The sequence below is a fragment of the Rhipicephalus microplus genome, unplaced genomic scaffold (genome assembly GCF_043290135.1).
Source record: "Rhipicephalus microplus isolate Deutch F79 unplaced genomic scaffold, USDA_Rmic scaffold_223, whole genome shotgun sequence".
Lineage (NCBI taxonomy): Eukaryota > Metazoa > Arthropoda > Arachnida > Ixodida > Ixodidae > Rhipicephalus > Rhipicephalus microplus.
In genome coordinates, this window is record NW_027464794.1 from 55,001 (window position 1) to 70,000 (window position 15,000).

Here is a 15,000-nt window from a genome sequence, read left to right on the forward strand (position 1 = left end):
GATGCACACTGCTGTTCGTGTGGAACAAACGTGACTACCGTGCTGTACGGTGGAGTTCTGTGCGCAAAAGCGGCGGGTGTGTTTCTAAGCACCACAGCGTTGTGTCAAAAAAGAGGTGCCTGAGAGAAACGCATGCGACTGCCGTGCTTTGCGGCATAGCACCGTGCGCAAAAACGGTGCGCATGCAAGAGGTGTCAGAGCTAGCGAACTTTTGCCACGAGCAACAGGTCACTAAAAGCCTATAGATGACGGTGTTGGAGGAAAAGAAAAATATCGAGAAAGCACTGCGGTGTGCCGTGCGTAGGGACGGGCGCGCGTGCCACATGCCGCCGAAATATGGGTGTCGGAGAAAACAGAGTGCCGCGCGTAACGAGGGGCGCGCGTGTTACAGAGAGATATGCCCAAACGCATGAAAGTGTACGCAGGTGTCCTAAGGCAGTTTTTTTTTTTTTCCTCATTTTGATGTCGCCCCGGCTGACGTGGTTTTCGTTTTTCCGTGCCGCCCCGGCTGACGCGGTTTTCGTTTTTCCGTGCCGCCCCGGCTGACGCAGTTTTTGCGCCGCCCCGGCTGACGCGGTTTTCGCGCCGCCCCGGCTGACGCGGTTCCGACTTTGCACTTTTTGGCTCACCCCGGCTGGCGGCCCACTCACTCGATCGCCAGGTCTGTTTGCCCCGGTGGTTCCACCGCCAGGCTTAAGCGCGAACTTTTTTTGTTTGTTTTCTTTTGATTAAGCGCAAGCTTTTTTCTTTGTTTTCTTTTGATTAAGCGCGGGCTTTTTTCTTTGTTTTTTTTGCATTCGCCCCGGCAGACGCGGTTTTTGCGCCGCCCCGGCTGACGCGGTTTTTGCCGCCCCGGCTGACGCAGTTCGGACTTAGCACTTTTCGGCTGTGCCTGGCTGGCGGCCCACTCACTCGATCGCCATGTCTGTTTGCCACAGTTTTCCCGGTGGTGCCGCACCCGGGCTCGCCCCGGCTGACGCGGTTTCGTGCCGCCCCGGCAGACGCGGTTTTCGCGCCGCCCCGGCTGACGCGGTTTCGTGCCGCCCCGGCAGACGCGGTTTTTTGCCGCCCCGGCTGACGCAGTTCGGACTTGGCACTTTTTGGCTGAGCCTTGCTGGCGGCCCACTCACTCGATCGCCATGTCTGTTTGCCACAGTTTTCCCGGTGGTGCCGCACCCGGGCTCGCCCCGGCAGACGCGTTTTTTTTTTCTTTCGCCCCGGCTGACGCAGTTTTCGCGCCGCCCCGGCAGACGCGGTTTTCGCGCCGCCCCGGCAGACGCGGTTTTTTGCGCCGCCCCGGCTGACGCAGTTCGGACTTGGCACTTTTTGGCTGAGCCTGGCTGGCGGCCCACTCACTCGATCGCCATGTCTGTTTGCCACAGTTTTCCCGGTGGTGCCGCACCCGGGCTCGCCCCGGCTGACGCAGTTTTCGCGCCGCCCCGGCTGACGCGGTTTCGTGCCGCCCCGGCAGACGCGGTTTTTTGCGCCGCCCCGGCTGACGCGGTTTTTTGCCGCCCCGGCTGACGCAGTTCGGACTTGGCACTTTTCGGCTGTGCCTGGCTGGCGGCCCACTCACTCGATCGCCATGTCTGTTTGCCACAGTTTTCCCGGTGGTGCCGCACCCGGGCTCGCCCCGGCAGACGCGTTTTTTTTTTTTCTTTCGCCCCGGCTGACGCAGTTTTCGCGCCGCCCCGGCTGACGCGGTTTCGTGCCGCCCCGGCAGACGCGGTTTTTTGCGCCGCCCCGGCTGACGCGGTTTTTGCCGCCCCGGCTGACGCAGTTCGGACTTAGCACTTTTTGGCTGAGCCTGGCTGGTGGCCCACTCACTCGATCGCCATGTCTGTTAGCCACAGTTTTCCCGGTGGTGCCGCACCCGGGCTCGCCCCGGCTGACGCAGTTTTCGCGCCGCCCCGGCTGACGCGGTTTCGTGCCGCCCCGGCAGACGCGGTTTTCGCGCCGCCCCGGCTGACGCGGTTTTTGCCGCCCCGGCTGACGCAGTTCGGACTTAGCACTTTTCGGCTGTGCCTGGCTGGCGGCCCACTCACTCGATCGCCATGTCTGTTTGCCACAGTTTTCCCGGTGGTGCCGCACCCGGGCTCGCCCCGGCTGACGCGGTTTCGTGCCGCCCCGGCAGACGCGGTTTTCGCGCCGCCCCGGCTGACGCGGTTTCGTGCCGCCCCGGCAGACGCGGTTTTTTGCCGCCCCGGCTGACGCAGTTCGGACTTGGCACTTTTTGGCTGAGCCTTGCTGGCGGCCCACTCACTCGATCGCCATGTCTGTTTGCCACAGTTTTCCCGGTGGTGCCGCACCCGGGCTCGCCCCGGCAGACGCGTTTTTTTTTTCTTTCGCCCCGGCTGACGCAGTTTTCGCGCCGCCCCGGCAGACGCGGTTTTCGCGCCGCCCCGGCAGACGCGGTTTTTTGCGCCGCCCCGGCTGACGCAGTTCGGACTTGGCACTTTTTGGCTGAGCCTGGCTGGCGGCCCACTCACTCGATCGCCATGTCTGTTTGCCACAGTTTTCCCGGTGGTGCCGCACCCGGGCTCGCCCCGGCTGACGCAGTTTTCGCGCCGCCCCGGCTGACGCGGTTTCGTGCCGCCCCGGCAGACGCGGTTTTTTGCGCCGCCCCGGCTGACGCGGTTTTTTGCCGCCCCGGCTGACGCAGTTCGGACTTGGCACTTTTCGGCTGTGCCTGGCTGGCGGCCCACTCACTCGATCGCCATGTCTGTTTGCCACAGTTTTCCCGGTGGTGCCGCACCCGGGCTCGCCCCGGCAGACGCGTTTTTTTTTTTTCTTTCGCCCCGGCTGACGCAGTTTTCGCGCCGCCCCGGCTGACGCGGTTTCGTGCCGCCCCGGCAGACGCGGTTTTTTGCGCCGCCCCGGCTGACGCGGTTTTTGCCGCCCCGGCTGACGCAGTTCGGACTTAGCACTTTTTGGCTGAGCCTGGCTGGTGGCCCACTCACTCGATCGCCATGTCTGTTAGCCACAGTTTTCCCGGTGGTGCCGCACCCGGGCTCGCCCCGGCTGACGCAGTTTTCGCGCCGCCCCGGCTGACGCGGTTTCGTGCCGCCCCGGCAGACGCGGTTTTCGCGCCGCCCCGGCTGACGCGGTTTTTGCCGCCCCGGCTGACGCAGTTCGGACTTAGCACTTTTCGGCTGTGCCTGGCTGGCGGCCCACTCACTCGATCGCCATGTCTGTTTGCCACAGTTTTCCCGGTGGTGCCGCACCCGGGCTCGCCCCGGCTGACGCAGTTTTCGCGCCGCCCCGGCTGACGCGGTTTCGTGCCGCCCCGGCAGACGCGGTTTTCGCGCCGCCCCGGCTGACGCGGTTTCGTGCCGCCCCGGCAGACGCGGTTTTTTGCCGCCCCAGCTGGACGCAGTTCGGACTTAGCACTTTTTGGCTGAGCCTTGCTGGCGGCCCACTCACTCGATCGCCATGTCTGTTTGCCACAGTTTTCCCGGTGGTGCCGCACCCGGGCTCGCCCCGGCAGACGCGTTTTTTTTTTTCTTTCGCCCCGGCTGACGCAGTTTTCGCGCCGCCCCGGCAGACGCGGTTTTCGCGCCGCCCCGGCAGACGCGGTTTTTTGCGCCGCCCCGGCTGACGCGGTTTTTTGCCGCCCCGGCTGACGCAGTTCGGACTTGGCACTTTTTGGCTGAGCCTGGCTGGCGGCCCACTCACTCGATCGCCATGTCTGTTTGCCACAGTTTTCCCGGTGGTGCCGCACCCGGGCTCGCCCCGGCTGACGCAGTTTTCGCGCCGCCCCGGCTGACGCGGTTTCGTGCCGCCCCGGCAGACGCGGTTTTTTGCGCCGCCCCGGCTGACGCGGTTTTTTGCCGCCCCGGCTGACACGGTTCGGACTTTGCACTTTTCGGCTGTGCCTGGCTGGCGGCCCACTCACTCGATCGCCATGTCTGTTTGCCACAGTTTTCCCGGTGGTGCCGCACCCGGGCTCGCCCCGGCAGACGCGTTTTTTTTTTTTTTTCTTTCGCCCCGGCTGACGCAGTTTTCGCGCCGCCCCGGCTGACGCGGTTTCGTGCCGCCCCGGCAGACGCGGTTTTTTGCGCCGCCCCGGCTGACGTGGTTTTTGCCGCCCCGGCTGACGCAGTTCGGACTTTGCACTTTTTGGCTGAGCCTGGCTGGCGGCCCACTCACTCGATCGCCATGTCTGTTTGCCACAGTTTTCCCGGTGGTGCCGCACCCGGGCTCGCCCCGGCAGACGCGTTTTTTTTTTTTCCTTCGCCCCGGCAGACGTGGTTCCCCCCCCCCCCTCCGTCTTTCTTTTTGTTTTTTTTTTTCGCCGCGGCTGAAGTGGATTTTTCGGTGCCTCGACGCCCCGGTAGTCGCGGTTTTTCCGTTTCCGCACGGCCCCGGCTGACGCTGCTCGGTCACAGTCGCCTTTTGTGGTGATTGCAGACTTCTTGAGCGCGGGTGTTTTTTTTTTTTGTTGTTGTTGTTGTTTTATTACGCATTCGCTCCAGCAGACGCTGTTTAGACTTTTTGTTTCCTCTTTTATCCTGCGACGAGGTGACGAGGTTTATTCGGTGCCCCGCCGCCCCGGCTGAAGTGATTTTTCCTGTCCCGTGCCGCCCCGGCTGACGCGGTTGGGACTTCGCGTTTGTTCGGCCGCCACGGGTTTTGGCGCACTCGCTCGGTTGCTTGTTGTTGCCACTTGTTGCGAACCCAGGTTTCTTGAGCGAGCGCGGGCGTTTTTTCTTCCTTTCTTTCTTTGTTCTATGTGTTAGCGAATCGGCCTTTAATATCACACGAGGACTCACAACCAACAATTTTCAGTTTGAAGTGTAAAAAATCTGCAGGTGTTGACGTAACTGACTTGCCCCGTACCCTTGAGTACATCCATGAAGTTCTCGTAGTACTACTAAATCGCATTATTCCAAGTGGAGAAATTCCCATAAACTTGCAAACCTCTACACGAAAATCGGTGCGCGTGATAAAGTTGAAAATTATCGTCCGATATCAAATGTGCCTTCTATAACACAAATTCTAGGAAAAAAAAAAAAAAACACTTGTTCGCCGTTTTCTGCGCCGTGACTGGCAGCACTCCGGCGAAGCGAAACGGGGTCGATTCGAGCACGATATCGGCGTCTTTCGACGTGCTCGCCGGCGACCGTCGCACGAGTACGTCGCACGAGCGCGTCTGCCGGGGCGCCGTTTGCGAAGCCGACGCAAAAGTGGGAACCGCCGCTCGGATGATCGCCGCTTTCGGCAGAGTGAGTGTTGGCACTCCGGGGAAGCGAAACAGCGTGAATGCGCCCACGAAATCGGCGTATTTTGAAGTGCCCGCCGGCGACCGTCGCACGAGTACGGTAAACCGCGTCAGCCGGGGCGTAGTTCGGGACGCCGACGAAAAAGTGGGAAGCGCAACTCGGATCTTCGCCGTTTTTGCAGGAGTGAGTGGCGGCCCTCCTGCGAGACCAAGAAGCATCGATTCGTGCACGAATTCGGCGCCTTTCGACGTGATCGCCGGCGACCGTCGCTCGAGTAGGGCAAACCGCGTCTGCCGGGGCGGGCTTCGGGACGCCGATGCGAAAGTGGGAAACGCTGCTCGGATGTTCGCCGTTTTTGGCCGAGTGAGTGCTGGCACACGGGCGAAGCCAAACGGGGCCGATTACGGCACGATATCGGCGTCTTTCGACGTGCCCGCCGGCGACCGTCGCACGAGTACGGTAAACCGCGTCAGCCCGGGCGGAGTTCGGGACGCCGATGCGAAAGTGGAGAACGCCGCTCGGATCTTCGCCGTTTTTGGAGGAGTGAGTGGCGGCACTCCGGAGAAGCCAAGGAGCGCCAATTAGCGCACGATATCGGCGTCTTTCGACGCGCTCGCCGGCGACCGTCGCACGAGTAGGGCAAACCGCGTCTGCCGGGGCGGGGTTTACGACGCCGACGCAAAAGTGGGAACCGCCGCTCGGATGTTGGCCGTTTTTGGCAGAGTGAGTGCTGGCACTCCGGCGACGCGAAAGAGCGCGAATGCGCCCACGAAAGTGGCGTATTTGGACGTGCGTGACGGCGACCGCTGCAGGAGTACGAAAAACCACGTCAGCCGGGGCGAGCGACACACGGCGGTCTGGGTGCTTATCGCTGCTATTATAGGGGCACCCCGGCAGACGCAGAAAAAAAAAAAAAAATTTTCGACCTTCTTTTTTGCTGGTCGAGCTCGGGTAACCCAGGTCGCAATGGGAGCCGCGCACGAAAGCGGCGTCGCGAGACGCGTTCGCGGTCGCTAGTCGCACGAGCTCGGCAACCGCGTCAGCCGGCGCGGAGTTCGGGATGCCGACGGCTAAGTGGGTACCGCTGCTCGGATGTTCGCCGTTTTTGGCCGAGTGAGTGCTGGCACTCCGGTGAAGCCAAGGAGCGCCAATTCGTGCACGATATCGGCGTCTTTCGACGTGCCCGCCGGCCACCGCCGCACGAGTACGGCAAACCGCGTCTGCCGGGGCGGGGTTCGCGACGCGTACGCAATAGTGGGAACCGTCGCTCGGATGTTCGTCGTCTTTGGCCGAGCGAGTGCTGGCACTCCGGCGAAGCGAAACGGGGCCGATTCGGGCACGATATCGGCGTATTTCGACGTGCTCGCCGGCGACCGTCGCACGAGTACGGCAAAGCGCGTCTGCCGGGGCGAGGTTTGCGACGCCGACGAAAAAGTGGGAAGCGCCGCTCGGATCTTCGCCGTTTTTGCAGGAGTGAGTGGCGGCCCTCCTGCGAGACCAAGAAGCATCGACTCGCGCACGATATCGGTGTCTTTCGACGTGCCCGCCGGCCACCGCCGCACGAGTACGGCAAACCGCGTATGCCGGGGCGGGGTTGGCGACGCCGACGCAAAAGTGGGAACCGCCACTAGGATGTTCGCCGTTTTTGGCAGAGTGAGTGCTGGCACTCCGGCGAAGCGAAAGAGCGCGAATGCGCCCACGAAAGTGGCGTGTTTGGACGTGCTTGACGACGACCACCGCAGGAAAACGAAAAACCACGTCAGCCGGGGCGAGCGACCCATGGCGGTCTGGGTGCTTATCGCTGCTATTATAGGGGCACCCCGGCAGACGCAAAAAAAAAAAAAAAATTTTTTTTCGACATTCTTTTTTGCTCGTCGACCTCGGGTGACCCAGGTCGCAGTGGGAGCCGCGCACGAAAGCGGCGTCGCGAGACGGCTTCGCGGTCGCTAGTCGCACGAGCTCGGCAACCGCGTCTGCCGGGGCGGAGTTCGGGACGCCGACGGCTAAGTGGGAACCGCCGCTCGGATGTTCGCCGTTTGTGGCCGAGTGAGTGCTGGCACTCCGGCGAAGCCAAACGGGGCCGATTCCGGCACGATATCGGCGTCTTTCTACGTGCTCGCCGGCGACCGTCGCACGAGTACGGCAAAGTGCGTCTGCCGGGGCGGGGTTTGCGACGCGTACGCAATAGTGAGAACCGTCGCTCGGATGTTCGTCGTCTTTCGCCGAGCCAGTGCTGGCAATCCGGCGAAGCCGAACGGAGCCGATTCGGGCACGATATCGGCGTCTTTCCACGTGCTCGCCGGCGACCGTCGCACGAGTACGGTAAACCGCGTCAGCCGGGGCGGAGTTCGGGACGCCGATGCGAAAGTGGGAAGCGCCGCTCGGATCTTCGCCGTTTTTGGAGGAGTCAGTGGCGGCACTCCGGTGAAGCCAAGGTGCGCCAATTCGCGCACGATATCGGCGTCTTTCGACGTGCCCGCCGGCCACCGTCGCACGAGTACGGCAAACCTCGTCTGCCGGGGCGGGGTTTGCGACGCCGACGCAAAAGTGGGAACCGCCGCTCGGATGTTCGCCGTTTTTGGCAGAGTGAGTGCTGGCACTCCGGCGAAGCGAAAGAGCGCGAATGCGCCCACGAAAGTGGCGTGTTTGGACGTGCTTGACGACGACCACCGCAGGAAAACGAAAAACCACGTCAGCCGGGGCGAGCGACCCATGGCGGTCTGGGTGCTTATCGCTGCTATTATAGGGGCACCCCGGCAGACGCAAAAAAAAAAAAAAATTTTTTTCGACATTCTTTTTTGCTCGTCGACCTCGGGTGACCCAGGTCGCAGTGGGAGCCGCGCACGAAAGCGGCGTCGCGAGACGGCTTCGCGGTCGCTAGTCGCACGAGCTCGGCAACCGCGTCTGCCGGGGCGGAGTTCGGGACGCCGACGGCTAAGTGGGAACCGCCGCTCGGATGTTCGCCGTTTGTGGCCGAGTGAGTGCTGGCACTCCGGCGAAGCCAAACGGGGCCGATTCCGGCACGATATCGGCGTCTTTCTACGTGCTCGCCGGCGACCGTCGCACGAGTACGGCAAAGTGCGTCTGCCGGGGCGGGGTTTGCGACGCGTACGCAATAGTGAGAACCGTCGCTCGGATGTTCGTCGTCTTTCGCCGAGCCAGTGCTGGCACTCCGGCGAAGCCGAACGGAGCCGATTCGGGCACGATATCGGCGTCTTTCCACGTGCTCGCCGGCGACCGTCGCACGAGTACGGTAAACCGCGTCAGCCGGGGCGGAGTTCGGGACGCCGATGCGAAAGTGGGAAGCGCCGCTCGGATCTTCGCCGTTTTTGGAGGAGTCAGTGGCGGCACTCCGGTGAAGCCAAGGTGCGCCAATTCGCGCACGATATCGGCGTCTTTCGACGTGCCCGCCGGCCACCGTCGCACGAGTACGGCAAACCTCGTCTGCCGGGGCGGGGTTTGCGACGCCGACGCAAAAGTGGGAACCGCCGCTCGGATGTTCGCCGTTTTTGGCAGAGTGAGTGCTGGCACTCCGGCGAAGCGAAAGAGCGTGAATGCGCCCACGAAAGTAGCGTATTTGGACGTGCTTGACGGCGACCGCCGCAGGAGTACGAAAAACCACGTCAGCCGGGGCGAGCGACCCACGGCGGTCTGGGTGCTTATCGCTGCTATTATAGGGGCACCCCGGCAGACGCAGAAAGAAAAAAAAAAATGGGGACATGGCGTGCGTCACCGTGCGGCTTCGCAGCGTTGCCGAAGTCGCCGAGCCCTTCGACTGAGCCGAACGGCGGACAGGGAACGTTGGTCGGCCGTTCTAACCTGTCGGTGCCACGCCGAGACGTCGTTAAGGAAAACCGCGTCGTGGGCCTCTACGACGCCGTCGAGTCGTTGTACGTTTGGTGTCCAGCGTGTCGGCGGCGAGTAGCGGACACGTCGTTCACGACTTCGGTCTTTCGCAGTCGACGCGAACTTGCGGAGAGTCGTGGTGCCTCACGTTTTCGGCAGAAACCGCGGCGGAATTTTCCCGTGCGTGCGCGCACGACCTCGGTGCTGTGCCGTCAGCGTAGTGTTGCACAAACTCGTGGCCTACCCAAGGTGCGGTACGTTTGCGGCCGTATCCTCGGTGGGAATTTCGTGAGTAGGGTCGCAAATTCTACGACCTCGGCGGGTTTGAGAGCGACGTAGACTTGTGGCACGCTCAACATGCCACACGTTTCGGGGCACACCCGCGGTGAAATTTTCTCGAGTACGCTCGTATTAGGGCCCAAGGAGGTCTGGGTACTTATCGCTGCTATTATGTGGGGGTTCTCGTGAGCGGCGTACGCGAAAGCGACCGGGTGTCTGATATGCGGCGGGCTTCGGCCTCGTCAAGCGTGTCCTCGGGTCTGCTCCAGGGGAATCCACGGCAGTCGTCTGCAGCCTCATCCGCTTGATGCGTTAGGGGCTGGTTGTCGGACGGTGCCGTTTTACCACGATATCGAGGTGTGTTCCGTGTCGTCCTCGGGCGATTCAGATGCGAAAGCGCCGAAGACGCGGGCGTGACCCGTCGTCTGGCGGCTTTGCAGTCTCGGCTCCGTTGCTAGTTCCGGCCGGTCCACCGACAGTGCAGCGGGCTTGGGCAACCCGCACGGCGCGACCGAGTCGATGCAACGAAAAAGAGCGAGCATGAACGTGCTTCTTGCCGCACGGCTCCCACTCGTCTTTCGGGAAGGTTGTGCCGTAGCGAGCTCGAACGCCGTCATCTCGGAGTGCAAAATAAGCGTGTTGGGGCGCCTGAAGGTGGCCTCCGCCGCACACAGACTGCGTCCGGCCCGCCGAGGGCGAGGACGGACGCGCAGTCGAACGATTACCTGGTTGATCCTGCCAGTAATCATATGCTTGTCTCAAAGATTAAGCCATGCATGTCTAAGTACATGCCGAAATAAGGCGAAACCGCGAATGGCTCATTAAATCAGTTATGGTTCCTTAGATCGTTTCTTCCTACTTAGATAACTGTGGCAATTCTAGAGCTAATACATGCAGTGAGCCTGGAGCCCTTTGGGTAACGGGTGCTTTTATTAGACCAAGATCGATCGGGTTTCGGCCCGTATTGTGTGGTGACTCTGGATAACTTTGTGCTGATCGCATGGCCACGAGCCGGCGACGTTTCTTTCAAGTGTCTGCCTTATCAACTTTCGATGGTAGGTTACTTGCTTACCATGGTTGTTACGGGTAACGGAGAATCAGGGTTCGATTCCGGAGAGGGAGCCTGAGAAACGGCTACCACATCCAAGGAAGGCAGCAGGCGCGCAAATTACCCACTCCCGGCACGGGGAGGTAGTGACGAAAAATAACAATACGGGACTCTTTTGAGGCCCCGTAATTGAAATGAGTACACTCTAAATCCTTTAACGAGGATCAATTGGAGGGCAAGTCTGGTGCCAGCAGCCGCGGTAATTCCAGCTCCAATAGCGTATACTAAAGCTGCTGCGGTTAAAAAGCTCGTAGTTGGATCTCAGTTCCAGACGAGTAGTGCATCTACCCGATGCGACGGCTCGGACTGAACATCATGCCGGTTCTTTCTTGGTGCACTTCATTGTGTGCCTCGAGATGGCCGGTGCTTTTACTTTGAAAAAATTAGAGTGCTCAACGCAGGCGAGTCGCCTGAATAAACTTGCATGGAATAATAGAACAAGACCTCGTTTCTGTTCTGTTGGTTTTTGGAATACGAGGTAATGATTAAGAGGGACGGACGGGGGCATTCGTATTGCGGCGCTAGAGGTGAAATTCTTGGACCGTCGCAAGACGAACTACTGCGAAAGCATTTGCCAAGAATGTTTTCATTGATCAAGAACGAAAGTCAGAGGTTCGAAGGCGATCAGATACCGCCCTAGTTCTGACCATAAACGATGCCAACCAGCGATCCGCCTGAGTTACTCAAATGACTCGGCGGGCAGCTTCCGGGAAACCAAAGTATTTGGGTTCCGGGGGAAGTATGGTTGCAAAGCTGAAACTTAAAGGAATTGACGGAAGGGCACCACCAGGAGTGGAGCCTGCGGCTTAATTTGACTCAACACGGGAAAACTTACCCGGCCCGGACACTGGGAGGATTGACAGATTGAGAGCTCTTTCTTGATTCGGTGGATGGTGGTGCATGGCCGTTCTTAGTTGGTGGAGCGATTTGTCTGGTTAATTCCGATAACGAACGAGACTCTAGCCTATTAAATAGGTGCGGGGTTCCCAGCACCTTACAACCTTCTTAGAGGGACAAGCGGCTCCTAGCCGCACGAAACAGAGCAATAACAGGTCTGTGATGCCCTTAGATGTCCGGGGCCGCACGCGCGCTACACTGAAGGAAGCAGCGTGTCTTTATCCCTGTCTGAAAAGACTGGGTAACCCGTGGAACTTCTTTCGTGATTGGGATAGGGGCTTGCAATTGTTCCCCTTGAACGAGGAATTCCCAGTAAGCGCGAGTCATAAGCTCGCGTTGATTACGTCCCTGCCCTTTGTACACACCGCCCGTCGCTACTACCGATTGAATGATTTAGTGAGGTCTTCGGACCGATGTCCGGCGCGGCCTTTCGGTTGCGCCGGTCTGTTGGAAAGATGACCAAACTTGATCATTTAGAGGAAGTAAAAGTCGTAACAAGGTTTCCGTAGGTGAACCTGCGGAAGGATCATTAACGGATTGTGAAGGGTGAGCGCCTCAGCTGCGTCTGCGCCCGACACTTTCTGCCGCTGACCCCGTTTGGACGCGGGGTCGGCTTTTCCCCACGGGGCTGCCTGAATGTGGAGCGGCACCCCGTGACAAATTGTTGCGCCCAGCGGACGCCAACACCGCGACCTTGGACGGTCGGCCAGGTGGCGGACGCGGGTACAAACGGCGCAACGCACTCATAGGTCGGCTTTCGACCCGCCACTGCACCGTGGCTCGAAGCGCTCGAAATGCGCGACCCGACCGCTGCGGGACCGCCTAGTACTGTAAACAGGAGCGGCGGAGCGCGAACGGCGAGTCGTGGTTACGTCGGTAGAAGGCGAGGCTGCGCGTTCCCGAAACGCCAGCCGAGTGCCCTCCCGACCGTTCGAGCGTGCAAGAACGAGACCCGACAATCGCGCGGCGACTGCCAAGTACGAGAGGAACGGCACAAGCGTCGGCGGTCGGTCAAGGAACTGGCGATGTGACGGGTCCGCTGTGCACCAGTGCATACCGTCCCGCCGTCCGCGGCAAGCGCCTCCGCGTCCTCGGGTGACGGAGGCTGCCGGTCGGTTCTTGCAGGCGAGGGATCTCGCTGGCACCGGTTCGCGTTGACGCGCGGCCGGTCATGGCACGGCGATGCGACGGCCGAGGTGCGCAGTACTCGATGGAGGAACCGCACGCTCCGATGACCGTCCCGCCCTCCGCGGCGTATGCGTACCGACCGTAATGGTTGCAGCAGCGCCGGCCGGCTTTTGAATTCGCCACACGAAACACGGTGCGAGATCGCGGTTAGGGGAGCGTCGACGTTGCCAGGCGTTTTGCTTGCTGCCGAGGGAAAGGCGGCACGGCCACGTCGCGCTCGTCGCGATTAGCGGGTCTGCGCGCTTTGGGAAGGTGCCGCAACGACTTGCCGAAAGAGGAAGCACGGAAGAACGAGGGACTTGGACGTCCCGACAATTGAACGCACTTGCGGCCAGGCCCTTGCTGGCTTCGTTCTTCCGCCTCGAGTAGGCTCGTACGCGGCTCCGGCGCCGAAAGTGGTCCTTGGCACCGACTTCGGTGGACGTGGGAAGTGCCGCGCAAGTACGGCGCGCCTGGCTCCACCTGTTGGCTAAAGTAGGCAGCCGGATCGGCATTTTGGTGTGCGGTGGCAAACCGTGGATGCGAAAAAAGCTTGTGCGATTTCGTGGAACAAAAAGCGGGGGTCCCCCTTTTTATGCGGAGGAGACCGACCCGCCCGCCGTGGTGAACCGCGACGCCACGGTAAAAACGGGAGAGGCTTGTCGATGGGACCGTGCATCCCGCGCTCCACGGAGGCCGGGAGGCGGCCGCCCGAGGAAATGTGTAGCCGTCGAGGCCCGCATCTGCGTGCACTCTTATCCAAATGGGTGTACCGCAGGCATTTTCTGGTTAGGCGGGCCAATGAGAGCGAGCACACAACGATACCTACGGGTCCGGCTTGGAGAACCGGCTTCGACGCCTCCCGAGTATTTATAGAGGGGTGGACCACGAAAGCACTCGCAAGTAGCGGAAGCGAAACGCCGTCCGAAACACACCGTTTGCTCGATTTGCGGCAGCCGAAAAAGGCGCGGCAGAGTTTTGGAGTCCAAGCGTGCGCTGAAAAGCGCCCTTCTTGGCCACTGTTTGGCCGAGTGCCAGAAACGTTTGGTTTTGACTGTACGGAATTGAACAAACACTTTTTCACGACTCTAAGCGGTGGATCACTCGGTTCTCGGGTCGATGAAGAACGCAGCCAGCTGCGAGACTTGGTGTGAATTGCAGGACACACTGAGCACTGATTCTTTGAACGCACATTGCGGCCTTGGGTCTTCCCTTGGCTTCGTCTGTCTGAGGGTCGGATCACATATCAAGAGAGCCTTCGGCGCACAAGGGAACGTGAGCCGTCGACTCGTTTTGACCGCGTCGGCAACACGGACAGCACGCTGAACACCTCACAGCGAGCGCCAACAGCGGCCACTCAAGGGCGAGACGGTGGCGACCGTCGTGCCAGAGCCCAACCGAAACGGGGGCGACCGACTGCATTGAGGATGTGGCACCTCGTTGAGACCGCCGCAGGACTTCGAGTCGGAAGGAAGCCTGCAGGGAAAGTGCGGTCGAGGTTGCGTACTCCTCTCTGCGACCGGGCGCGCAAGAGCTGCGAGAGCCACGGACGCGCAACTTTAACGCACGGTAAACACGAGGAGCGAAAGCCGGCCAGCAAAGCTTCTCCAGCCGTGCGCAAAGTGCGCGAGATCGCAGCCTTGCGTTGCGCTTGTTGCCCTCGAAGTAAGCAGGGTGTCCCGTAGACCGGGCGCTCGAACACGCTGCGGGGCCGTGCCTCCTCCAGGCTTTGCCGCGCGAACAGGGAACGTTCGCGCGCAAAGCGCAGGGAGGTGAGGAGGCTGCGCCCGACGTTTGCGGTTCGCTGCGTACGCGGTTGATGCGGAGAGCACGGCGCGACGACTTGCCGCGAAGCGGAAAAAGTCTCCCGCACGAGTTGGCGAAACGTTGGCGAAGCTTAAGGCGTTCTCGTCGTAGTCCGCCGTCGGTCTAAGTGCTTCGCAGTTCCCGTCCCGTTCAAAAAACTGGGCCACTCCAGTTGGGGCGGGGGCGACGCTACACGAGACGATGCCTCTCGCCAGGCTGCGTGGCTGCCCTTGCGGCGGCGGCGACTGGCCTCGGCGGTGTTTGGGCTTTCGACACGGTCGTTTATCACGCAACTGCTCGGACGACGCACGCGCGCAGCGGAATGCCGCTTGCCAGCCTTGTGAAGATGTGACCCTGTACAGGGTTGCGGGCGCACTTGGTAGGGCGTCGTACTCGGTTCGCGATGGGTTTACGAACGTGTCCCGTCACTTCCACGTCACACCGGTTGTGCGCCGCACGCGTGCAGCGGGGAAGCCGATTGCCAGCCTTGTGAAGAAGTGGCCCTGTACAGGGTTGCGGGCGCACTTGGTAGGGCGAGCGCACGCGGTCGTGCAGGAAGTTGATGGAAGCGAATGTATCCGCTGTCGACCTCAGATCAGGCGAGACAACCCGCTGAATTTAAGCATATCACTAAGCGGAGGAAAAGAAACCAACAGGGATTCCCCGAGTAGCTGC

The 15,000-nt window shown here is 61.1% G+C and overlaps 2 non-coding genes and 1 pseudogene across 2 annotated transcripts; all 3 read left to right on the forward strand.

Moving 5' to 3' along the window:
* The first annotated feature begins 10,069 nt into the window (after window positions 1-10,069).
* LOC142792487 (small subunit ribosomal RNA) lies at window positions 10,070-11,884 on the forward strand. The gene has a single exon (XR_012890962.1). It is a non-coding gene; the product is annotated as a small subunit ribosomal RNA (ribosomal RNA).
* Window positions 11,885-13,603: 1,719 nt separating this feature from the next.
* On the forward strand, window positions 13,604-13,756 carry LOC142792489 (5.8S ribosomal RNA). The gene has a single exon (XR_012890964.1). It is a non-coding gene; the product is annotated as a 5.8S ribosomal RNA (ribosomal RNA).
* A 1,154-nt stretch (window positions 13,757-14,910) lies between these two features.
* LOC142792461 (large subunit ribosomal RNA) overlaps window positions 14,911-15,000 on the forward strand; it is a 7,436-nt pseudogene continuing 7,346 nt past the window's right edge.